Genomic DNA, 27,823 nt, shown 5'->3' with positions numbered 1-27,823 from the left:
ATATAGGAAGGTATATGGGCATATGAATACACATGTGAGTATATGCATATATGTGTACAGGTATACATAGGTAGAGGGTACAGGACCAGTTGACTAGGAAGGGATGATACATAAAAGGTGACATTAAGAGGTGAGAGAGGAATATAATGAGAGGAGATGGGGAGAGATAGAATGGAGTAACTTATCTCTTATAGAAGAGGCAAGGGAAAACTGTTGCAATGGAGGAGAAGAACAGGAAGGCAAAAGGGAATGAGTCAACCTTATTCTCAATGCATTTGGCTTAGGGAGGGAATGACATACACACTAAATAGAGTATCTCACCCTACAAGAGAGTAGGGGGGAAGGGGATGAGAGGGGGAATGATGGAAGGGAGGGCAGGTTGGGGGGAGGCAAGTTGGAAGCACCCACTTTTGAAAAGGGACAGGATCAAAGTAGAGAATAGAACAAGTGGAGGGTGGGATGGGATGGAGGGAAATATAGTCAGTCTTTCACAATATATCTACTATGGAAATGTTTTGCATAGCTACATATGTACAACTTATATTGAATTGCTTATCTTCCCAGTAAGGGTGAGAGAAGAGGGAGGTAGAGAAAGAATCTGCAATTCAAAGGTTCAAAATCAAATGTTTAAAAAATATATAGTTATTATTATTATTTTACATGTAACTGGGAAATAAGATATAGAGGCACTGGGGCATAGAGATCCACCATGCCCTACTGGAAAGTTGGAGGGGGGATGGGGATATAGAAGAGAGCAGATTGGGGGAGGGGATATTCAGTGGGAGTGTTATTTTGGGGTGGTGGGTAGGGGAAAATGGGGAGAAAATCTGTAACTCAAAATCTTGTGGAAATGATTGATGTAAACTAAAAAAATTTTTTTTAAATAAACTATTAAAAAAATTGATAAGCAAGTAACTGGTCCATAAAAATAATCAAACAATGCATGATAAAAAAGACTTCTACTTGCCAGCTGCAAACCTGTGACTCTCCAGGTACAAGTTCACAGACCTAAAACTACTTCAAACCCAAATTTCTAGAAAATGCAGGGTTCACCCCTCCTTTGAGTGTAGACAACCCAACACAGTTCAAACTCAGTGCTCGACTTGGGCATCCACCAGGGCAAATCATCAAGGCACAAACTTTTGACCTGGGATTCATGGCATAGGGAATGGACTTTGGATCTAGGTGGACTTGAGAAAAGACAGAAGATATCCTCATTTTAGGCTGCCATTTCTCTGGGTATAACCTCCAACCTCCCCTAGTTACACTAAGATCATCGTTCATAGAGCAGGATAGAAATACCCAGTGACTATATTGCCTCCTTTACCTTGAATGTGGTGCCTCTTTATTGAAGCTACATTTATTGTCACTTACTATAAACATCCTCCAGTCAAATCCCCAAGCTCTGATAAGCAAGGTAGGAAAGGACAAATGGAGTCAAAAGGGTGCTGCCATAAAATGAATGGGACTCAAAGAGAATAGATCTTTTAATCAACTGGACTATGTCTACAAAAACTCTATGATGAGATTCTCATCACCTATTTATTGTTTATCTATGAATCCCTCCCCCTTTCTGACTTCAGTTTCCTCATCTGAAAAACTATGGAATCACAGTGTTAAGTTATACCAGCTATAAAATCCCTTCTTAATAGAGGCAACAAGGGGGTGAAGTTGACAGAACTATTGGTCTTGAAATTAAGAAGAGCTGAGCTCAGATACTGCAACAGACACTCATTATCTGTGTGACCCTGGATGGGTTAAGTCACTTATCTCCCCTTTGGTTTTGCCTCAGTTTCATCATCTGTAAAAGGGGGGGGGGTAATAATAGCACCTACTTAATATGATTGTTGTAAGAATCAAGTGAAATAACATGTGGAAAGTGCTTTTCAAACCTTAAAACCTTCTACAAATGTTAGCTATTATTCTTTATAGCTGTACATCTAGGGTTCTATAATCTTATCATCCTATAACCAAATGATCCCTAAAGTTCATTCCAGTTCTATACTGGATGCAATACTGGATTCCTTATCTGGTTCACGATCCTTTTTCTTGATCTCTCCATCTTACACAAGGTCATCAGTATCCACTTGTATGGTAGCAGACTCCCATCTTTTGTGCCAGATGGGAGAGAGCAGGTCAAAGAATAAAGGTAAGACTATAGAGATTCATGAATTTTTCACATTGTGTGAAAAGCTATGACCCTATCCTCCTCTTTTATGCCAGTTGGGAGACTGAAGAAGAGAGAACAAGTCAAGGAATAAGGAACATGGCTATAGGGACTTATGAACTTCCTGCATTGTCTGAGTAACAAAGAAAATAATCCCTGTCCCTTCTCTACCTCTTAAGAACAATTTGAAGATCAATGAGATGATGCCTGAAAAGTGATTTGTACTCCTTAGAGCAAGATGCTAAATAAATCTGGGATAGGCAGTGACCATTATCTTTGCAACTTCGATTTCTAACCTTGCTTCAAGGATCAGACCTAGTTTAAAAAACAAAAACGGTTCTGTTCTCAAAGAACCATATCCTCTTCTTTTTCATCTGTAGGTTTTTGAATGGAGACAAGGGGCCTAGATACCATGGCAACATGAGCTGTGGAAAAACCTCAAACAAAAAGTGGAATTGAGAAGAACATATGGAGACAATGACCTCAGAGTGCTTTGTGAGAGACACCTTGAAGGAAGCAAGGGGACAACAATATCTCCACTGCATCCCCACAATACTGGCTATAGCTAACAGGACCTTGATTCTTAATACAGTATTTCTGACTTCATTCTCCAAACACACTTTTGGTAGCTATGGGGGATGTGGGGAGAATAAGGCTAGAGCTAGCTTTATATCATTGTACTCTACAGTTTTTAAATGAGATTCTCCTTCCTCTTCAGTCTCCTCTGTTGTTTTCGCTGGTATACAAATAAACCTAGTGTTCAGGAGGAGTTCACATCCAGGAAGTATGGGCAACACAGGGATATGACTCCCAAGGGCTCAAAGCCACCTGGAATAAATTTATAACTTCCTTGTTAATGGACATGTTCATACAGAGGTGATATGATCATACATCAGAGATTTTGTGTAAAAGATTACTATACTGCATGAAATGATCATCCATAAAATCACTTACAACTGTGAGCTTCCATTATTCTGTCCAGTGCAAAAACAACTTTGAAACATTTAATGACCAGCCATCATTCCATAGGACTGATGATGAATAATGCTACCCACCTCCAGGCAAAGAAATATGCAGAATGAGACATATACTCTTGGATATGAAAAATGTGGGAATTTAATTTGACAATTAATATTTGTTACAAGGATTTTTTTTTTTAGTGAGAGGGATGTGGGGGAGATAAAAAGGAGAGAAAATAAATGGTCTTTAAAATTTTTAACTTAATTTTTTAAAAGAAAGATTTAAGAATTCTGATTGATGCAATGTCCAACCAAGACTCTAGTGGAATGATGATGAAGATACTCATTTACAGTCAATACACTCAGGGTACAAAATGAGACATATGTTTTTGGACATGGCAATGTGTAAATTTGTTTTGCTTGACCATGCATATTTGTTACATGGACTTGGTCTTTTTTTTCTAGTGGGAGGGAGGGGTTGCAGTAAGAAATCAATCTTGTTAATTTACAAAAATGAAAGATTTAAGAACTCTGATCAATGTAATGTCTAGCCATGATTCCAGTGGCTTAATAATGAAGGGTTTTCTTTTTCTTCTTCATTCCAAGGAAAGATGAATCAAAGGAAGAGGGAGTTGAGAGATAAAGAAGTCCAAAAGAAAAGAAATAAAAAGGGGTCATTGAAGCATTTTAATGCACAGACAAAAACAAAAGGAAATCCAGAAAAAATCACAAACAAGTAGGACAGTTTTGAAAGTTACATCTTGAACTTAGTATACATTTTTTAAAAAGCTGTATATTACCACAGAAATTCAGAGTTTCATGTATACACCTCTGTATCAGCAATGCCATATTCACAATGCCTATAGAGATTACAAATATGCTGATATAATTATCCATCACAAAATACATCAGGTTTGCCATTTGGGGAAATAAACTAGAAAATTTATTAAGATACCAAAAGACTGAGTCCCAAAACCAGAAAGTGAAAGCCATCAGAGTAGTTATGATATTGGCACAGATAGATAAAGTAGAAAGCACCCACATCTTCAAGCCTTTAAAACAGAACAGGCTACCTCAGGCAAAGGTCCTCCTCTCCCCACTCACAGCAACCACCCAGCGTCCGGGAAGCGCGCTCCCAGCAGCTCCAGCCCCTGGCAGTCCTCAGCAGGAGTCCTTAGCAGAAAGTCCTTAGCAGTCCTAACTCAAAAAAAAGTTTATTTCCCCAAAAAAGGGCTTCGCGCTGCCACCGCAACCGCAACCGCCGCCAACCGCCAACTGCAGGACCGTTAGCTCGGCTTTTCACTTTCTCTCGCTTTCCGCTTTCTCTTGCTCCACCCCTTCCTGCTACGTCAGCAAACCGCAGGACCGCTAGCTCGGCTCAGCAAACCGCAGGACTGCTAGCTCGGCTTTCACTTTCTCTCGCTTTCCGCTTTCTCTTGCTCTGCTATGTCAGCACGTCCATGGGGCATGGGAGATCTTTAAATCCCATAACTTGTAAAAATTCTACTGTATATATGGAAATAGTCATTTTATTTGGTGATCGTTAAGTTGAAATTTTTAAAAATAAATAATATTTTTAAAAACAAAAGTGAAGTGTAGCGCCTACTAATCACATTTTAGTTTAGGAGAATTTTAGGAGAGACATTTTGTGCACAATCTTGTAAATCTTAACTATTAGCTCCCAATCTCAAACTGTCAGGTAAGTTCTATTCTGAAATTTATCAGAATTACAAGTTCTAAGTAGCATAGGAATGGCAGGGGCATGAATGGAAGGATCTGGTCCTTCTAGGAAAGCATCCCTAGTACCCCTGGGACCAGCCAAAATATAAATTATTGAGTGACATTTAGTCTGGGATGTCAAAGGGATGGTGAGTGAAGACCTCAAGCAATTGATTGATGGGTCCTTTCCAGGAATGGTAGACTTGCTTTGATTACTGTTACCCAGAGCAAGAGGTAGAAAGGGCCTAGGGGGTGGGGGTAGAGGGCAGGGAGGAAGGGGAAAAACAGAGAAAGGGTACAGGAAGGCAAATCATGAAAATACTTGGAGAGCAACCGTATGGTAGGTCTAGATCAGACCAGTTATGAAGAATTCTTCTCAATTAGAACTCAGGGCTCCCAGCGTGGATCTGAAGAGGTGAATCTGAGATAGGAGGTATGACCATGGAGATGGCCCAGAAAACGGGCATCGTGAATCTGGGCCAATCATAGACTCAAGTGATTTTTCCTACCTCTAAATATTTATAATATTCATAATGTTATAATAATTTGTATTTATAATATTCATAGTTCATAATTATGATATTCATGGTTTTATAATATTTATAGTTTATAATCTAATTCAGTAAACATTTACTAAGAACCAAACTATGTGAAAGTACCCAACTTAGTACCCAACCCAATTGAGACTATACTGGGAATGCAAAGGAAAAAATGAAAATATTCCTTCCTTAAAAGAGTTTATGTTCTACCTAAGGGAAATACATGTACAAAGACAGGGAAAAGGACAGAACTTGTGATTTCATTGATGGCTAGCATCCAGGACGGGTTAAATGACTTGCCCAGAATCACATACTTAACATAGGAACATTTTGATTTAGAAAGTTACAGAGATCAGTAGAGCCATAAGGGAGTAGATTAACACGCCCTTTCTAGGTGCAACAACAGAATTGATTTGACTAGAATAAGCAAATAGTTCTGAGCATAAAAGGATGCAGCTTTCTAGGACTTGTTTTCCAGACCAAGTGAGGAGAAGTTCCACAAGAAGTGAATTCTGATTGGAGCCCAGGCCTAGATGTAGTTGGTGACTGAGGTAATACCAATCACGGTGTCAGGGTTCCAGGTATGAAGGAGTTAAGTCCTTCAGGACTTGGCTTCAGATAGAGGAACCTGTATTTAGTCATAGAGGTAATGGGGAGTCACTGAAATTTCTTGAACATGGGAGTGACATGACCAGACTATGTTTTAAGAGTATCAATTAGTCATCTCTGTGGAAGGCTAGATTACTGAAAAAGGGAGAAATGAGAATAGTTAGGAAGCTATTGTGACATTACTGGAAAGAGATGTTGAGGTCTTGAAATAAAATGGTGGCCATAAGAATAGAGGGAAGGAAGACAGATGCTACAGAGGCAAAATCAACAAGATTTGGTAAATGATTGAATAAATAACACAATTTGCTTAGTAAGTAATTATGTACAGCCTCTGACATTGTGACATTGCCTCTGGGGTTTTGTGGTCCTGTGATCTTCTAAATTGTTATTTAAAACTGAGATGTCCAGAGAGTGATAAAACATGTATACTACCTGCATTTACTACCACAACCTTTATAACTGAAAGTGACTTTAAGAGGTTATTTAAACTTTCATTTTATAAATAAGAAACTGAGGTTCCCCCTAACCCTGCTAAAATTGGAAGATTTGGCCAAGGTCATATATGTAGCAACTACCAGAGCTCAGATTCAAATATAACTAGATCTTCTGGATCCAAGTGAAAGATCTGAATCCCCCAAACTCTTTTTACTACAACAGTGAATAAAAATGCCTTGTAGATACCAAGTCATTCTTGAGGGAGGGAGGAAGAGGAGGAGAAAAAGCATTTATTAAGCACCTACTATGTGTCAGGCATTATGCTAAATACTTTAGAAATATTGTTTCGTGTCATCCTCACAACAACCTGGGAGACAGATGCTGTTACTATTCTCATTTTACAGTTGAGAAAACTGAGGCAGACAGTGGTTAAGTGATTTGACTAGGGTCAAACAGCCAGTAAGTGTCTGAGGCTAAATCAGAACTCAAGTCATCCTGACTCCAGACTCAGTGCCCCAACCACTGGACCAGAGGTGTCAAACACATGGCCCACAATACTCCTGAATTCAACCCCAACCAGATTAAAATGTAATTGGGAAATATGTAACAAAACAAATAAAAATATAATAAAACATAGATGATATCACATTGTAAAACTAAGCTAACATGCAGCCTACAGGAATCCTTATGCATTAATTAATGGCTCTAATTTCTGTTTGAATATGACACCACTGCATTGTGCTATCTCAGAGAATGATGATGATGATGGCTAATATTTATATAGTACTTACAATGTGCCAGGCACTATGCTAAGAACTTTGCAATTATCATGTCATTTGATCCTCACAACAACTCTAGGGGAATAGATGTTATTACCCCATTTTATAGATAAAGAAACTGAGGCAGAGAGTAAGTGATTTGACCAAGATCATACAGTTTGTAAGTGTCTGAGGTCACATTTGAACTCAGGTCTTCCTAATTTCAGGCACTGGCACTGCAGTTAGTAAAAAGCAAAGCAGTTACTCTTAGAGTCACATTCACCAAAACAAGACTAAAAAAGATGGGAGGCTAGGTGGTAAAATATTGTACATACTTTCAGATGAAGTTGATATATTGGTCAATTTTGCTGAATTGCTTTATTCTTTCTTTTAAAATCTTTACTACAAGGGAGGGCTCATTGGGTTAAGTGGGATAAACATTCTGAAATGAATGTGACATAAAAATCAAAGGCATCAACTTTTTTAAAAAGAAGAAAATAATCTAGGAGAAGTGGGAGAATAAGCAGCACAACCAACTGTAGAATGACTAGGAAGAAGCTGATCTTTTCTGAGGAAACTATATATAAGTGGGCTGCCAGAAAAATAACTGAACTGAGACTCTAGAGAGCTGAATTCTAATCCCAGTTCCATCAGTTCTATGGCCTTGGGCAAATCACTCTCTGGACTTCATTTTCTTCATCTATCAAATTATGGAGTTGGGTAGATGGCCTCAAAAGACCCCCCCCAGCTCTAATATGCAATAACTCTATTAATTTATGGGGTTACAGACTTCATGGGGCTAGAAGACATCTGGTTGCCTGGGAGACCTGTTGCTGGCTGTTACCAATAGTACTATGACTGCCTATTCAATCATGAATGATTGCATAAGCAGCCTTGATGTGTTTGTAATACAAGAACTCCTCCCCCACATACAACCATCAATAATTAGAAATAATTAATAAACAATTAAAAAGATAAGTCATATTTACATTTGCACTATATATTTGCCAAAATTTGCTGTTTATATGATACTTTAAGTGTTATTTGTAAGTTATTTTTCATATATTATCTCATTGAGCCTTACAATAGCCTTGCAAATGAAATGCTGCAGATATAATCATCCCCATTTTAGAGATCATCAAACTGATTGTCAGAGGTTTTCCTTGAATAGTGCACTAGCCTAGAGTCAGGAAGACTTAAGTTCACATCCAGGCTTAGACACTTACTAGCTGTGTGACCCCAGGCAAGTCACCTAACTTCTGTCTGCTGCAATTTCCTTAACTGTAAATTTAGTATAATAATAGCATCTACCTCACAGGGTTATAATGAGCACCAAATAAGATAATAATTGTAAAACACTTAGTACAGTGCCTGCCATAGAGTAGGTGCTTAATAAATGCTTGTCTCCTTCCTATATGTAGAGCCATCTACATATAATTTTGCACAGCCCACAGTGGGCAGGAACTGGTCACTAGTTTCTTGAGTCCACCACTGATGAGCTGAGTGACCTTAAGCAAATGACATCATGCTCCCCTTTCACAAAGCATTTTACATATGCCATCCAATTTGATTCTTCTGGCTGTCCTGTGAGATAGGTATTACATGATATTGTCCCTTTGTTTTTGTTCTTCAGTGATATGAGTCATGTCTAAATCTTTGTGACCCCATTTGGGGTTTTTTTGGCAAAGATACTGGAGTGGTTTGCCATTTCCTTCTCCAGTTCATTTTACAGATGAGGAAACTGAGGCAAACAGGGTTAAGTGACTTGCCCAGCATCACACAGTTAGTGTCTAAGGCCAGATTTGAACTCCAGTCTTCCTGACTCTGTTGCTCTATCCATTGTGCCACCTAGCTGCCCCCATTATTTCCCCTACTTTATAGATAATAAAACTGGATCTCAAAAAAATCATATAGTTTAAGAATGATTCAAAGGGTGACCAGGTGGCTCAGCGAGTAAGAGCACCGGCTCCAGTGTCGGGATGACCTGGATCAAATCCCGGCCTCAGATACTCAGCACCACACCCAGAAATAACTGGCCGTGTAACCTTGAGCAAGTTACTTAACCCCGATTGTTTTAAAAAAAAAAAAAAGAATGATTCATCAAGGAAGCAAACCCAAGTCTTTTGACTAAGTCCAGGGCTCTTCTCCCAATAGTACTCTGCTACTCCAACCAGAACTGAACAGTTCTTCCTGAAATGCTTGTATGTGTTAGTTTGCACAGCTTAAGGGACTATTATTGTTAGATTCTGCCCATTGCAGACTGTGTAGAATTATGTTTGGGGTGGCCCTACATATAACCAGGGCAGGAGATTGCCCAAATGGTATAATTTATGATACTTCACAAGGTTCTGCCTTCACCAAAACAATTTTCTCATCTAACCTACTAGGGCTCTGAAATCCCCACCATGGGAGTTATTCCTTTTGTGTCTCTAGAAGGCCCATACAAAAATGTGTAACTATTACCTGGGAGGGAATTGTGGGGTGGGGGTGAAAATAGCCTTCACCCATAAACACATTACCTAGCAGTCATCTGTAAGACAGAACTGGGCAAGGTGGGAAAGAGGAAGGAGGAAGGATAGGGAACAGGAAGGGAAAGGCAGGAGAACAGAAAGAAACCATAGAAGATGAGCACAGATTAAATCATTTGGAAGTAAAAAAGAACTTCATAGGAAAAAGAGAAAGGGTCAGATAATGTGCCATTGGAAGATGCTGCAGGAAAGGTATTCAGGACTTTTGGAGGTCCTATTAAAGCCAGAAGAATACCTTTAAAAAAGAAAATCCCTAAACAATGGCAAAACCAGAAATTCAAGTCCCCATCTGTATATTTATTTTGAAACATACTCCAATCCTGTCTTTGCTTTTTGTATTTGTATCCTCAGTACTTAGCACCAAGTGCTTTATAAATGCTTTTTCGTTCATTATGTCTGTGACTAAATCACATACAGAGAATTCACCTTCTATAAACAGCAGCATACTGTGACAGCTACCATGCCCAGTTCTGCCTATGCAGCTCACCCAAGGCGCTGTCTTAGGTGCTGAAGTAGCACAGCCTAGTGGCCCAAGCCCGTGGCTAACAGTAAGAAAACTAGAATGATATTCACAACTCTGTCACTAATTTGCTTTAAAGGAGAATCCTCATCTTTGGACTTTACTATTCTTTACTGTGAAATAGGGACAACGTGTCCTAGATATTTCTCTCTACAACACCACCACACTTCTAAGAGCCTTGTTCTTTTAAGGCTGATTATAACGAGTTCAGGAGCAACAAAGGGGCCTTGAAATTTCAAATTGGGTAAGTTATAGTCTCAGGTGGAAGCCTAGGGGGGAAAAAAAAACTATGAAGTTGCTTAAGTCTTAATTTGTTGCCAACTTCCTCATTTTTTCTTATTTTTCTTCCCTTTCTGGCATTCTCTTCTCCCATTAAAAAAAAATAGTAATTAGCATTTCTATAGCACTTTAAGATTTGCAAAGCTCTGGGTGGCAAGGTGGCACAACGAATAGAGCACTGGCCTGGGAGTCAGGAGGACTTGAATTCAAATCCAACCTCAGACACTTAACACTTACTAGCCATGTGACCTTGGGCAAGTCACTTAACCCCAATTGCCCTGCCTTCCCCCCTCCAAAAAGAAAAAAAATTTGCAAAGCTCTTCACATGTTATTTTATCTTCACAACTCTGTGAGATAGGCACTAATATTATCCCTATTTTCCAGATGAAGAACTGAGGCTGTGAAAGGTTAAATAACATAGATTGAATAAATATCTGGCAGGATTTGAATTCAGATCTTTCTCACTGAAAGGCTAGGACTCTATCAATTATGCCAGCCACCATGACCCATATGAAAAATTGCTCTAAACTAAAGAATTTATATTAGTATTTTTTTTTACTATTTTGTGAATTTAAGCCCCAGGAAACATGTGTTTGTATAATAAAATGTTCATCTGTGGAATGAAAAGTCATTTCATCCAAGAGATTTCAGGCTTCAGAGAACCAGAAAGAATATTAGAGATCATAGATTCCAACTCCTTCATTTGACAGGTGTGGAAACTGAGGCCAGGAAGGGATAAAGTGACTTTTCAATGTCAAATAGCTCTTAAGTACCAAAGCTGGGATTTGTACTCAGAGTTCCTGATTCTAGTTCAATGTTCTTTCCACTGTCTCAATGTATACATTTAGATATACATTTCTTTATTTCAAAAAAGTAAATCCTGTTTCAAAAAGTGAAATAACTTTGAAAGATGTTTCTTTTTCCATAGTGGGGGAGGGAGATTCCTAATACATATGTGTATATGTGTGTATACACACATACATATACATATATATATGTGTGTGTATATATATACATATATATATATATATATATAATTAGGTAATGCCTAGCATAGTAACTCGTTTATATAGGAATAATCAAAAAGCGTTCTGATTCTAAAAAGGCCTTATAGAGGAAAATGAACAAATCTGTCCCTAGTGGCAAGTTCTTTCTAAGCAGCCCCTAAACTGTTGGGAGAAAGGAGAGATACATGGAAAAAGGAAGGTTAGCTAGAGAACCACAATGAAATAGGGCCTAGAAAAAATTTCTAGTGTGTTAGGAATCTAATCTTGGCACATAGAATTGAAGAAGGAAGGGAAAGAAAAAAGAACAGGAACTCATAGGGATTTTTTTTTAAGGATGATGATCAAGGCACTGTTTTTTTATATTTTTGCCTGGCTATATCTAAAGGGAGGTTTTTATAAAGAGCCCAGTAATCTTGGGGGAGAAAATTCTGAAATGGAATACTTCTTACTGGGTAAAATATTATCTCTTTCCTTAAATTGGTTTCCTACCCCTCCCTTCCCTCTGGTCTAGATAAGATATGTATATCTTCTACTCTCATATGATCTGGTCTCTCCTGGAGATAAATTTACTCCAGCCCAGGCTTGTAGGCAGGTATGGTATAAGCAGAAAGTTCCTTAGTCAGGAACTTTGGATTCTGGTCCTGGCTTTATCCTTAAAGGCTACATGACATTGAGCAAATGACTTCACATTTATGGGCCTCAATTTCTTCCTTTGTAAAGTTAGGTCATTGGGCTGGGTGATCACTAAGGTCCCTTCTCTGATATTCTATAGCAATGCAGAGAGTAAAGAATCTGGATTGATGATGATGATCATGAGAGTAATTTATGAAGTACAGCAAAAACAAACAAAAACAGTAGCTCAAAAGAAAGAACTAGGATGTGAGTAGGGTAGAGCCCCTCCTCACATTCTATGAAGGCAGCAAAACATAGCCTCAGGGCAGCATAATATAGTGGAAAGATAACTAACTGATTTTGGAATCAAGAGGACAAGAATAAATTCTGCCTCCACTGCTTCCTGTCTGTATACCATTGGGCAAGTCACCTAACCTCTCTGGACCTTTTTGCTCATTTATGAAACTATGCGGTTGGATTAGATCATTTCTCAGGTCCATTCCTGCTCTAGAGCCTATGGTCCAAGGACCACAGACTCCCTAATTGAACCTGAGGAAGACTCCTAAATTCTCTGTGTTACTATTCCTCTCTCAACAATTTCAAGGCCCTGTGTAAATGCAAACATTATTGTTATTCCTACCATAAGAACAAGTGATACCATTCATGTGATAACACTTGAAGATTTTTTTAAACATGTATCCTATCTGTAAAATCAGAGTATTGATTTTATTATGGCCATGATATCCTTTAAAATGTCCAGTAGAATATAAACTCCCTGAGGGCAGAGGCTGGTCTAGGATCATGATCCTAGAGTTAAAATTGAGACCTCAGAGGTTATCCAACCCCTCTCATTTTGTAAATGAGGGAGCTGAGGCACAAAGAAGCTATGTAACTTTCCTAAGACCACACAGGTCATAAATGGCAGAGCTATATTTTTGTTTTTCTACTTTCAGCAGTATGGCATAATGGATGGAAACCTGGCCTCAAAACCCGAAAGGCCTGGGTTCCAGGACTATCTCTGACATATATTGGCTATGTGACCTCAAGCAAATCACTTAATCTCTCAGTGTCCTTAGCAACTATCTAAGACTATAAGTCGCAGAGAAGCCACTGACCTACATTGTTTGAAGGAGTTTCTTCACTGAGAAGTTTCCTATATCAGTGAAATCATAGGTCTTGTCCCTATCTCTATTTCCATCAACATGCATTACAGTATCTGCTTAATAAATGTAAAGTCAAGTCAACTAGTATTTATTAAATACTCACTATGTACCAGACATTGTGCCAAATGATGAGGATGCAAAAAACAAGAGAAAACAAGAAACAGTCCCTGTTCTCAAGGAAACACTCACAGTCTAAAGGGGAAAACAGCATGCAAGCAACTATGTTTCTTGACATGAACTAAATTGAGTTGAGTTGAACTGAACTGAAAAAAGATACTATGGCGAGCACCAACCTTTGAAGAGTATGGAGGAAAGTAGACAAAGGCAGGCATAAGCTGTCTTAGTGAATCAGTGCATAGATTGAACCTGGAATCATGCTGAACACTGGAGGAATTATTGCCTATCATGTCCTATGGTTCTGTCCTATTTTCCCCAACTGTTCATTCCAGCTAATTGAGCACAACTGGCCCCTGTGATTCTGACACATCACCTTTTTTACTGAAAATAGAATTATATCTTTCTGGATCCCTTAAACTATCAGAGAAAAAAAAATTCTCCTTCAAGAAAAAATCACAACAATGGTCTCTAAGTGTCTTAAAGACTGAATTATTGTCATCATTAACAATGCAGATGCGGACTCAATACCTATAGCCCTGTAAGCAAGGCTTCTCTTCCCCAGCTGATATGCCTGACTGCTACACAATTAGGACCCCAATATATTGACCAAAGCCACATACATGTCTTTAAAATTCATCCTTTGGGGATTTTTTCCCTTTTTTTTTTCAAGCAGAACTCCCTCCCATGACATAAATTCTCCTATGTATAGCTATGGATCTCAGAAAGCTGGTAACCCTTCCCACTCCAATCCTCAGTACACAAATCCCCACCATTCCTGAGAGGGATAATCTGCTGGCCTCAGCACTTTTGTGCTAATGCAGCAGCAGTGTGGTAGGAACAGCTAGCGCTGCAGTGGTCACACAGTGACTGCAGTAGGAGCAGCTGGGGAGGGGGGAGGGGAACAATCAGATTGTGCTATTTCTAACTCATTTGTGAGCCATAATTGCACCAGGTCACAAGGAAGAAGGATGGATCCCTAGTCCAGAACAAGCTGGGGTGTGTCTCACTCCAAGGGTGGTGAGTACTGCAGCAGAGTACTAGGTGCCAGGCTTGGATAATAGCAAAATCCTGATGCTAGGGGTGTGTGGGTGTGTGTGTGTGTGTGTGTGTGTGTGTGTGTGTGTGTGTGTGTGTGTGTGTGTGAATGGAAGAGAAGCAGTTGTACCACCAGAGCTGTAGGTAGAATAAATAGATGCAAGGTGCCGCTTCACAAAGTTATTTACTTTCCTACAGCTGCAGCAGAACTATCTATAAGCCACATCTTGATGCTTCCTGTAAACATAAGAACTCATTTCTGACCAGCTGCAGCCTGGAGAACAGCAAGAGAATAGCTTTACTCGTTTTCTCTCAACAGCTCTAGCCCTGATAGCCACCTTTTCACCCAGACTGTTCTTTGGGTTACTGGAAGCCATTGTGTACCAAGAAATTATCTTAGCAGAGTCAAAGGGTGGTTAGTGGATGGGGAAGGAGGGGGTCAAGACCAGTTTGTGGTGAGAAAAGGTAATGAGTACTTGGAGTCCTTTCATGATAAAAATTTCTAGGAGTTTTTTTTTCTTTCTATTGTCTCTAAAAGGAGCTATTCATTTTCTGTGATCTTTGAATTCATCCTTTCTAAGATAAGCTATAGTAAAAAGGGCATTAGACTGGAAATTGGGGTGTCCTGGTTTTTAATCTCAACTCTGTCAATTTACTTGACCTTGTGGCTTCTGGTAAAATATTTAATCTCTATGAACATCAGTTATTTTATCTGCAAAGTGAACGGTTTGAACTAGGTAATCTCTAAAGTCTCTTCCAACTCTGGATTCTAAGACCTCAATATTTCATTTCAAAACTAAATAGAAATGATTTATATTGGCCTCTATTTAGAATTGTCCATCGCACCCCTAAATTCATATGAACTGAAAGTCAGCTGTCTCTGAGTTGCAAAATTTACCCCATGGACATTTACCATTATCATCTTATCACCTTTAGAGTTTTGACCACAGCCTCCATTGTAGCCCATATCAACACACTTCAAGGCTGTGTCTACACATTCTCTAGCTAAATTGCCATACCAATACTTTTAGAAAACCAATCAGCCACTGCCCACTTACGTGATTACACAGTGACAGTGACCAGTACTCTGCTGATGACACTACCAGAAATATTGGACTATGGTAACTGAGGCCGCTAAAATTACATTTGGAATATCTCAGCAATGCTTCTAATATTCGTACACTTGAGTCCTTAAGTGACTGCTTATAATAGAGCACTCTATCACCTATACAGATTCCTATAAAGGGCATTTGACATAGGAAACAATCTAGTAGGGTAGAAAGAACACTAGATTGGGAATCAAGAGTTCTAGGGCCTGGGATGAGCCAACTTACTTCACCTCTCTGGGCCTCAGTATCTTCATCTAAAATACGGGGTGTCTCATAAGTCTTAGTGCAGATTTAAGCTTAAGACTTTTAGAACATCCTATATAATACTACTATTACCATTACTATTAATAATAGTAATTAATAATAGCATTTATGTAGTGTTTTAAGGTTTGCAAAGCACTGTACATATTATATCTCATTTAATAGTATGAGATGGTTCCACTCTAGATAAATGCTGAAGCCCTATGAAAACCAAACAAAAGGGAAGAAAAGACAGTTAGGAAGCTCAGTGAGCCTATCCAGATTTCTTTTAGTCTATCCAACATGGGCTGTGGTTCATTGTCTTGGCTACATGAGACAGTCTTCTGACTGGTTTTTATTTTTTCAAGTTAACTCTTAACTAGAGAGCTCCAGCCTCCAGTTCTCTCCCCTATTTTTACACATGCTCTCCCACCCACACAGACATCAGGCACTCTCTCGGGGTTTCTGTTTTCCCATGCATTTCCAGTATCTCAACTATTAAACACTTGACCATTTACTCAGTTACAGTAGCTCCACACTGTGGACAAGAGTATTCTATTTCACCTCATTTGTCTTCAGAATGGTGAAAACAAAGACAAGTTTGGGGAAAAAGAAGGTTAGCTCCTCAGCTGAGTTTTTCTTCATGAAACCAGTTTAGACAATGGTGTGTTAGAGTGCATTCCTACCTGTTTGGGAGAGCTGATTGTTAAATTTTCAGTGTGAGCATTTAAAGCTCAGACATCAGCAAATACTACAAATCAGGGCTTGGTTTATTGTCTTGCTGATTCTTTAGACTTGAGAAAATGATGAAGAAATGTTAATAATGTAGATTAAACTTAAAAGCATATCAAGCATACTCCCCCAGTCCCCAAGAAGCTGGTTGTTAAACATTTACCACCAGTCTTCTAACAGCTCAGGCAGAGCTAGACTGGATAAGACAATATAATCAAAGCTCACAACCCTTCACTTTCAAGATCCTTTTCCTTTCTTTGGACTCTTCTCTCTCTCCCACTCCTAGCATTTTCCCACAGCTCCCACTGGAGCAGGCAAATCTTTATATTCAATGCTCCAGATAGTCTTTCCCCTTGAACCTGGCTAATCAAAATTCATTATTCTCTCAGGGTCTTGCTAGCAGAAAGATCTGATATTCATATCAATGTCCTATAAAAGTTGAAGTCTGACAATGACTTATTTCCCCAAGGAGTATTTACATTTTAGAAGGGGATGAACTACAAGAGACATAATGATTTGGTATTATATTTTCATCATCAATTATTATCATGATACCACCTTCCATTTCATAGCCTTTTTAATCTACAAAGTCCTTTCACATTTATTATCTATTTTTGTATTATTAATAATAATATTGCATATGGAGCAGCTAGGTGATACAGTGGATAGAGAGCTGGGCCTAGAGTCAGGAAGACCTGAGATCAAATTCAGCCTCTGACACTTACTAGCTTTGACTTAGACACTTACTAGTCACCCTGAGCAAGTCACAACCTTGTTTAGCTCAGTTTTCTCATCCGTAAAATGAGCTGGAGAAGGAAATGGCAAACCACTCCAGTATCTTTGCCAAAAAAATTCCAAATGGAGTCACAATGAGTCATATGTGATTGAACACCAACAACAATATTGTATGACCCTTTACAATTTATGAGGCACTTTTACATACATTTTCTCATCTGATTCTCACAACATCTTGCAAGATGGGACAAGGCAAGAATCATTAATCAATCAACAAGCATTTATTATCATCCTCATTTTTAAAGTGAGGGAATTTCAGCTAAGGACATTGTGATAGAATCAGAAGAACATTGTATGGAGTTTAAGTCCCAATTTCAACACTTACTGTGAGACATTGGGCAAATCATGTAACTTCTCTGGCCCTATTTTCAGATATGTTAACTAGACATGCTGAGTTCAATTCAGCAAAGATTTATTAAGCACCTCCTTTGTACCAGACACTGTGCTGGGAATGCAAAGACAAAAATGAAACAGTCTTTGCCCTCCAGGAGCTTATCCACTTCTACTTTGGACAAGTTACCGTCTATAGGATTCATTTTCCTAAGCAGGGCACTGGAGTAGATGGTTTCAAAAGCGTCTTCCAACTCTAGATTTCCATAGGATCCTATGACCTAGGTCATCAGGTGTTTCTGAAGTTCACTAGATAAGGTCATTAAGTGCTTTGTCATTGACAAGCATTGCTATCGATGTCAGCTGACACTAACTGTGTGATGATAGGCAAATCACTTAAATTCTCTGAACCTCATTTTTCCCATTTTTCAAATGGGGACAATAATACCTCTAGTACCTATTGCCACAGGGTGGTTATGAGACTCAAATATGATAATGTGTATAATGTTTTGCAAACTTTGGTGCACGATGTCAATATCTGTTATTATACCATCATCATTACAGCCTCCATTCAACTAAAAAAACTTCCTAATCTAAAATCCTACAGAAGTAACCTGTGTATAGTGCTAATTTCTCTAGTTCTAGTTTACTCCATGGTTTTATAAAAATTAGGGTTACCCTGGCTTTTATGCCACTCAGAAATCTTTCCACAAAATGACACCTCTTAGAAAGGAACCAAACAGGGAATGAGTCGACAGTATAAACCCATCCTCCTATCTGGCTCTAGCTCTTTCTCCACACTGAATAGAAGGTCCTGAAAACCTCAGGATTATCAAACTTCATACAGAAGCCACTCCTGATAAGAGATCAGTCTGAGACAAGACAGAACCTAAAGAAACCCTTTAGACAGCAGTGGATGGGATTCTGCGTTCTTGCCCCAGTTAAAGAAAGGGATGGTAGGAGTAGAGGAAATGGATGGAATTTCAAAGTTCTACTTGGGGTCTTTCCTCGTGATTCTGAAGGGCCTTAGGTCACACTGGACTGGTTTTTATGATAAAAACAAAATCTTGGGACTAATACTTCAACAGGGCCAGGGAAAGTCTTTTTGCTCTAAGAACTCCCTTCTCAAATGATCCCTAAAAATCCTTTCCCAAGAGACAGAATCCTTAGTTCTACAATTAGCAAGAAGGCAAAAAGTATATACACCTCCTTCTAGGTGATACATGGCCCCAAATTCACATATAAGTGTAAATAATTGATATCAGAAAGTTTTCTGACAGCAGATTTTTGAGAGGCAGGGAGAAAAGAACATGGAGACATTCAGTCACTAAAGGGGGAGGGTGACGAATAGCGTGTATCCATAAGAGACTGGTAACCTTTATGTCTTCCTACCTCAAAATTTTGCCTTAATAAAAGATTAAACACTATTATATGGGAGCTGGTATAGCTTATAGAAACAAAAAGTTGAAACATTCAGGCTTCTGTCTTTATGTCCTGGGAAATGTTTCCCTTCTGCTCCAAATGTTGTCCCAAAATTGATCAAATCCCAGGGAAACAGAAATAGGTGATGATTCAACTGACAGGAGAGAAGAAAGAAAGGGATACTATTGTTTGCTAGAACAAAAACTTGGACTGTGATTCATAAAAAACAATAGACAAGACCTTTTCTATGTAACTTTGAGTTACTAATCCCAAGACACCTTTGGCAAGTCCTTTCATTTCCCTCCATCTCAGTTTCCTCCTCTGGAATAAGAGATTTCTACTAAATTGGGATTTTTAATATTTTGGTATTGTCAACCCCATTAGCACTCTGATGAAGACTAAGGACCACTTTTCAGAATAATGTTTTAAATGCATAAAATAGAATATATGGAATTATAAAGGAAGACCATTATATTGAACATAATTATTATGATTTTTTTTGAAGTTCATGGACCCCGCATTAAGAACCCCCAGGACTAGATTCCCCTAAGGCCCCTTCTAGCTTCAGTAGTCTGTCTCTTTGATCACCTAAAGCAAGGAAGCAAGGGTCCAGCATGTTCAAATGTGTCTCTACTATGTAGCAGGGTTGGTGGGATTTGATTCATTGTCATCATTATCAGTAGGGATATTGTGGTCACTGCTGATTAAGGAAGGCTTACTACTATGCCCACTATGTGTGCTAGATATTCTCCAGGTCTATTGCAAGGAATACCATCTTTCTCTGCCTTGTTTGCTCAAGAAATTAAATGTGCAAGATTAGCATATTCAAATACACAGAGTCAAGACTAGGATTGGGCAGAGTAAACAATGGCCTGGAGCATAAGCAGAAGATCACAACAACAAAGACTTTTAATACTACTTCTTATAAAAACACGTTTGCACTGCCAAAGAATTCCATTGCACATGTCTTTAGTTGGTGATAAGTCACATGTTATTGTATGAGTAATATGGTGGGGTAGATGGGAAAGGTAGAGCACAGAAAGCTCACAAAATGCTATTTCTAAAAAAAAAAAAAAGAGGGAAGGCAACATTTTGCTTCACCTGCTCCTTCTTCCATTACCCATTCCATTTTAATCTCCCTCAGAGAGCTTACAGACCAATTAAAAGGGAACTTAAAGATAAAATGGTTCAGCTCTATTATTTTATAGCTGAGTCAACTATGGCATAGAAAGATGAAGTAACTGGCTTCAAGGTCATACAGCTAGAGCCAAGGTCTTCTGACTCTGAGGTCAATGCTCTCTACCCACTGTATATTTTCTGCAAAGACAGATATAAAGGTGTGTGACCCTTGCTCGATGGATCCCATCCCAGTTGCCTACATTTTGATGTGTTCCATAACTATTTCTGGGGCTTCTTAATAGCAAAATATATTCCAACATAATCCCTTTGGAGGTTAGTTCTTACTAAACCTATTCTCTGTGCTTTTGGGTAGTTTGATACCCAGCTAGATCTCCTTCTTCTGGGTCTTCCATCCAATGATGCAGATCACAAATCTGCTTACCTTATGAAACTCTTTCCATGTCCTCCTATAAATGCTGTATGTGGAGTCTACCCACCATTCCTTCCATTAGTCCTCTTGACATTACAAGGATGCAAGTGCAGCATATATTACCCAAAACTTCTGTCACATAATTAGCCCTTCATCATGTTGGAAACAATACCCCTTAACAGGAAAGTAGCAGAGTTCAACTTTCCCTCCTTATCTCTAGGTTTGCCTACCCTAAAAGAAGAGGGGAAAGAAATAAACATTTATAAAGTATTTACTCTGCGCCAGGCACTAAGAAGTGCTTTACAAATACCCCATTTTGATCATCATAACAACACTTGGGAGGAAGGTGCTATTATTATCCCCATTTTACAATTGAGCAAACTGAGGCAGACAGCAATTACATGATTTGCCCAGGGTCACACAGTTAGTAAATGTCTGATCTCAGGTCTTCCTGAGTCCAGGCTCAGTACTATAAATTATTTTCAGTTGCCAGCTACCCACCATCTCTGCCCCCTCCCAGTAAAGTTACAAGTACTGTTAAGCTCCTATTTAAATGCATAGTGTTATTATAGCTATAGATCACCTACATCTTTCTAGGTCATATGGAGATGTCAGAGTGATGCAAGCCAACATTTTTATTATTTAAGATACTGTATACTAAGTTTATGTTGATTACTCTAAGTATCATCTTTGAAAGATAACTAGCATTAAAGTGTTGATAATGTCCCACTTTGGCAATCATATTTGCATAGTGTACAACAGAGTTTAGCACAAAAAATTATCTTAAGTGGTGTTTTTCATCAGCTCTGTCAGTCTCACTGTTTGCTTCCACATGGTACATGAAGCCTTGGCTGACAAATGCTAAGGAAACTTTTTCATCAGGGCTTTACATTATAACATAATTGTCTTATTCTTTATGGAAAATCTGCTAAGAAGTCTCATTTGTTTTATATGTAGAGGTTATGTAAGTATGCATAAACTCCACTCTTTAAATTAAAGATGGAAAAGAGAAAAACACCGATTTCTGTTGCTAGCAAGTTCACAAGGGTAGAGAGACTTTTTTTCTCTGCAATACTTAAATATCACAGGAGATACACATAGAGAAAATTTGCTTGATACTGTTCAACACAATGGAAACAATGATTACATTTTACGGAAAACAGTTAAGATGTCTTCTCAATATTGGCAATAGGAAATAAATAATCCAGATGTAATTCATTCATTTTTAAAGTAGACACCCACCAAACTACCCCCTCCTCCTTCCTTTTGAATTATCCACTAACTCCTCCTTCCTTCTTCCCCACCAAAGTACCCTTTTGTCTTTGGTTCATAGATTTAGAACTGGAAGAGACTTCAGAGGTCATTCAGTCCAAAGCCCTCATTTTACATTAGGTGATTGTACAAAGCTGCACAGAAAGTAGTAAATGGCATCCATTCAACCCAGGACCTCTGAATCCAAAGCCTATCTATACTGACTCTTTCTATACCAAACTCTTCTGCCCTTCTACCTCCTTCACAATACTATTCCCTTCTTTCCCTTTCTATCTCTTCTCCCCACCAAACTGCTCCCTCTCTCTCCTTTTTATCTTCCTCTCTTTACAGATTTATTTTTGCCCCAAATGGCCACATTTCTCATTTCTAGCTTGGCACCTAAGAGTAATCCAAATTCACTTAAATCATCTTTAGAACCAAACCCATAATGTGCCAGGATATGAGACAAATGTGGTTATTCCCAAGCATTTCTGGTTGTCCTCTCTTTGGTGAGTGGTAGGATTTTGATTCACTCTAATTCTGTCTTTGGTTTGTATATTTAAAGAACAGATCAATTGGTACCTCATTATCTGTCGGGACTTTTTTCTTTTAAGAATAATGAGTCCAAAAAAAAGAATAATGAGTCCATAATGACTAATACATGTTCTGCTACCTTTGCATGGAGTACAGACAAGAGCACCCCAACTCTAATAGCTCTTGTTGGCTTACCAACATTTTAGCATCTCATTCATTCTCTGGGCAAGGAAAGACATCATGCTCTTCCCAGTGTCAGTTCAATAAAAACTAACAATCATCTTTATATTTAAAGGCATGCTCAGATGGGTATGTCTACATTCAACCCATAAAGAAAAAAAAGAATTTGTCTACACCTTCTACATGTCCACTCTCTCATCCAGGCTCTACCACCAACACCCCCCAAAAAATCACAAATCTTATGTATAAACATATGTTAAAAATTGTCTTCAGCTCTGGTGAGATATAGTCCTTCTCTCCTGGACAGATAATTCATGAGAAAATCGCCTCCTACTGAGTGCATAGCAATAGAACCAAAACATTTACTTATAGAAATCGCAGTTGGTAATGGTATAAGGTTTCCTCCTGAATAAGGAAAGGAGAAAAAAAGTTTGAAGAAAAAAAAAATACTGAAGGAGCTGTCCATCATAAGCATTGCAAATGAATCATTAGACTTGGTCCTGCAATCTAGGTCAGGATTTAGGTCTAAGTAGGAGAGCTTTTAAATCTGCTTAAGTGAACAAACACTAGGCAGACATCTATATTGTGCTGGATGGCACAAAGGGGAATAGGAAAATGCTTTTACCTGACTCTGGGACCTTTTTCTGACCCATAGCATAATCAGAATAAGGTTATACATTCAGATGAATGCCATTTAAACACAGAATCTAGAGCGCATGTAAGCGTACACAAAATAAAATGCCTTCCTTCAAGTTTTCAATCCTCCAGGCTCTATATGGGCTTAGGTAAATTTTTAAATGAAGAAAATATTTCCAAGATTCAGAAGCATTTACAATTTTTGTTGTTGTTTTATGTCCTTTGCAATAAGATTATGAAACCTTAACACCAGGCATTAACCCCAGATACCATTTTGTCCTACCCATTTATTTTACAGATAAGTAAAACTGAGACCCACAAAGGTAACGTGATCTGCCCGAAGTCACACAGCAAGTTCATAGTAGGGACAAAGCAGGGGCAAAACTGACAAGATAAGGCAGGTGCCCTGATTGGTTGTCTAGTAGTCTTTCCCTTACACAATTCTGCTTCTCATTCTTAATAAAATAAAGATGATTTTGTTACCAAGTCCTACATACTTGTATCTTTACCCAATAACTATTATACCTATTTAAAAAAAAAAACCTAGCTGGGTGAGAAAGGTGGAGGAAATATTTCCTTTTCCCTTTAAAACAATCTATGAGTTGTTTCTCAGTGCTGCCCAGAAGCTGCCTTCTTCCCTCCCCCAAAACTGCTCCACTTTTAACTTGTTCACTTACTAAACACAGAACAGTATATGATGTACTCACAACACTATGATTTTTATCTCATTCCCCCCCTATTCTCAAAGTCTCATATAAACCATTTCCTCTATTAAAAAATGTTCCCTGAGAATGTGAAAACTGCAGGAGTTCAAGAAAATTGGAAGAATTTTAGAACAAATTTATAGATATGTAAAATGAACATGTTAGGAACTTTCTGTTCATTATATACTCTCATCCCAAATTGCAGGTAACTTGAAAACTCAGTTACAAAATTATCATGGCAGACATTTTGAAAAAGATCCTAGACAGCAAGTTTAGGCAGGTCTCAAACCTCCAGTAGGCATCAATTTCCTCAAATGTAAAATGAAAGAGTTGAGACAAATGACCTCTACACTCTCTTCTAACTCTATGGTTCTATGACCTATGTCATTCAAATTCTAGAAGTTAAAACTTAAGAAGGAACAGTAGAAAACTGAACTCCAGCATTGTAATAAAGATAAGTAAAAGACATATGAATGTTTGGATGGATGGAAAGATAGATAGATAGAGAGATGGATAGATGGATGGATGGTTGGATGGATGGATGGATGGATGGATGGATGGATGGACAGATATAGCAAAGGCCAAAGCATCTCTACCCATTTCCAAAGATGGGTGAAGAAACACTTTTGGATCTATTAAGTTCATTTGAAATTTTAAAATTAAATTGAAAAACAGGTAAAGCATTTCATCTAGTCAACTTTTAAAGATGCTGCAGTTTAATTCCAGTCATTAGACCAGTAGCCGAAAGCTTATATTTCCAAACAGCCTTTTAAATTTTATTTTCTAGTTTTATCTGTGAAAGCCTTTTTCTGTGTAGTATTGGTTGTGTCTGTTAAAAATTGAAAAGTTGATATTTTCAAAAAGATGGGTATATGTATGAATGTATGTATATTCATACATATAAGATTAACATTCTACAGGGAGTCTACACAAGCAGCGGAAGACTGTATACGTATATCCATATAGTAAACCATTTTATTTCTTTGGCTTTAAACATAATCTCATACTCTCAGAAATTTCACTGGAAACAAGGGGCTTTTTGTGTGTGTGTCACCTCACTGAGCTTTAAAGAAAGCAAGATGAGCAAACTTGAACTTAATTTCCTCGGCCACTGCAACTGGAAGGCTACAGAATATTCTATTTGCAGACATCTTTTAAAACTAGGTTATGTTACAATAGCAACCTCACTCAGGCAGGTTTAGTGTTATTCTGATGCCTGCCACAGAGCAAGTGAATCACTCATTCTGAACGCAAACACCAGTGAGGAACACGTTAGAGGATACGCCATCATATTAAAAATTAAATCTGGCTGCAATTTATAATGGGCTTTCTTTTTTCAAGCAGTGTTTCATCTTTTGGCTAAGGCCATCAAACTGTGAAGCCATACTTTTATAGTTAAGACTGAGGCATTGGCTGAGGTCAGAACCCCAGCTTTCCTGAACACAGAACCACAAATTTCACTAACACATGGTACTCTTGGCAAATAATATATGCTCCTTCCCCCACACACACACCCTCTGTCCCATCTCCCTGATCTCCTTTGCCTTCAGTCTGTTCAGCTAATGCCTGAGGTAAACTGATGAGTGGTTATATCTGTAGTTCTCCTTAAGCAAGAAAGCAGACAGTAATGGAGGCAGTACCAATGACTTTAAAACCCCACCTATGTTGTTGTGGGGGTGGGAGGGTTATATAGTTTTTTGTGTGTGTGTGCTTTAAAAAAATTACATTCTGAGATGGGAGAGATTTAACTCATTCACACCCCAGGCTAAGTTAATACTTAGGTCATGTTTGAGCTCCCTGGGGAACCCCCCTGGTTGATGCCATCCGAGGGGCAATGGTGTCTTTTCAAGTGGAGTCAGCACAGCTGCTGAGCCATATGGGCCTGGAGCATCCCAGGCAATCGGATTTGGGGGCAGTTTCACAATGTCATTTCTTAATGTGTTAATATTTTTGGTGGCACCTGATCAAGGGCAGAGATCATCACTTAAGTCCAGGGTTTTAGGTTTTAAAGAGACCATCAAGAATGGCCCAGCATATTATCAGAATGGACATAAATATCTAGGAAATGTGTGTTAGGTGAAGTAGGATAGGATTCCTGCTTCCTCTAGCTAGAGAAGGCCCCTGGGGTGCATTTTAACTATTAATTCAGCATCAGCTGTTTTTTTAACCCAGGAATCATCATTTGAAGCATTCCAGCCAGATCTGCAGAGCTGCATTGCACTTAAACAACAGATCTTTCTCCTCTCTCCCCTTCCCCCACCACCAAGAGGGGAGAGCAAAGACCCTACAACACTATAAGAAATGAAAGGAAACAGTTGTCATTTGAACAAAGGCAGGCTGTTAGGAATTGTTTGCTTTTTTTTTTAAAAATGGAGAGGAGTAATATCTTTATAACCTTTGCCATGTCATTCAAGAATCTATAGTCTATAGCCAACAACAGCAAAGGTCCAGGATCTGAAATCCTCTACAATTTAAGTTCTGAAACAAACTACCATAGTCTCTTCCCTCTGAACCACTTTTTTGAGGTTGAGGAGGGGAAAAAACAATGGGGAGGATCAGAATAATAACTTTCTCTAGTGAAGTACCTGAGATGATAGCTTCTTTGCAGATACAACTGCAGTCTGAATCTTATATTAAGCATTCCTTTACTAACATAGTTTTTGTTTTATGATGCTTCTGCTTTTTGTATTATTAGTTTGTCTTTCTTTTTTACATTTAGATCAAAGCTTTCTCCTTACAAACACATTGACCTCCCTTGGGAACCTGATTATTTTCTTCCATTAAAGCATCCTCCATCCCTCCTCAAAATAAAGGGGGTGGGGGGCAGGGTTAGGGGCTTGTTTCTTTTCTTGAAACTCTGACTTGTAGGAGGTAAATTTCCAATAATCTACAAAAAAAATGAAATGGACATTTAGAAAGTAGAAAAGTGCCTGAGGTCTGTATCACTGGAAATAATACCCATTCCTATACGTCTGTCTCTGTGTATTCATCTTTATGCAGCTGCAGAAATACCACTGGATTCCTTTTATTTAACCAATTGTGTCGGGTTATTTTTGGGGCTAGATGTTTTTAGTTAGAGGGAGGAGAGGATAATGTAGCTAATGTTCAACAACATCAATATTTCCAGGTAGATTTTTGTAGTCATCATCAAAGCAAATGCTGTGAGTGAAGTGTAAAGAGCAGAGAGGCCGAAGGGCCCAGGGTTTATGTAAAAGGACTACATAGAAGCCAGGCAGGAAGTATGGACTCATAAAAACTTCCCTCACTGGAAAGATGGAAAGATTATCTTATGAATTCAGAGCCTGGTTGTCTTTTTGTTTGTTTTGTTTTTTAATTTTTCCTCTACAATGCAGCTTACTCTGCGTCCTTGCTGTATACAGAGTTACCACGGTGTACACCGGAAGAATGAAGGGGCATCACCTAAATGCTTCTAAATTTAAACGGGACGGATTTACGTGCACGCGCACTCTGCCTATTTCTTGTGTGCCTCTAGATTTGCGGTGTGGAGCTCGCGCACGTGTGCTTGCATGCGCGTGTCCATCTCTCCTTCACATTCACCTTGAATCTCGTAAGGTGGGCAGATAAGTCTCTCAGTATGTGTATCTATTGATCTATCTACTTTCCTGTCTGCCCGTTTGGCCATCTATCCAGCTATCCTTCCCCTGAAGCTTGTCGGAGGAAAAGCTGCAAAATTTCCCCTAACCCCGCAGTAGTCCAAGTAGCTAGCTCATCCTCTCTCTGCAGTGATGTCAGCTGCAAAAGCCAGCCGGTCCCCGCCCCCAAAGCTGAGCATCTCTAGCTGGCAAAATCCCAACAAACCTACCCCAACCTCCGCAGGCTTTGCACAGAAGCGAAGGACTCCGAAGTCCGGATCCCCCATTCTCCACTCCCCCC

The 27,823-nt window shown here is 38.8% G+C and overlaps 1 pseudogene; it reads right to left on the bottom strand.

Annotated features, from left to right (window-relative positions):
• LOC138152189 (ATP-dependent RNA helicase DDX18 pseudogene) overlaps positions 1-27,346 on the bottom strand; it is a 96,149-nt pseudogene extending 68,803 nt beyond the window's left edge.
• Between the last annotated feature and the right edge of the window lie 477 nt (positions 27,347-27,823).

Source organism: Petaurus breviceps, unplaced genomic scaffold (assembly GCF_028583685.1).
Source record: "Petaurus breviceps papuanus isolate PSGF00001 unplaced genomic scaffold, PetGlider_PUasm1.0 90919, whole genome shotgun sequence".
Lineage (NCBI taxonomy): Eukaryota > Metazoa > Chordata > Mammalia > Diprotodontia > Petauridae > Petaurus > Petaurus breviceps.
The sequence above is the reverse complement of the archived record's forward strand: the minus strand, read 5'-3'. Positions and strand labels throughout refer to the sequence as shown.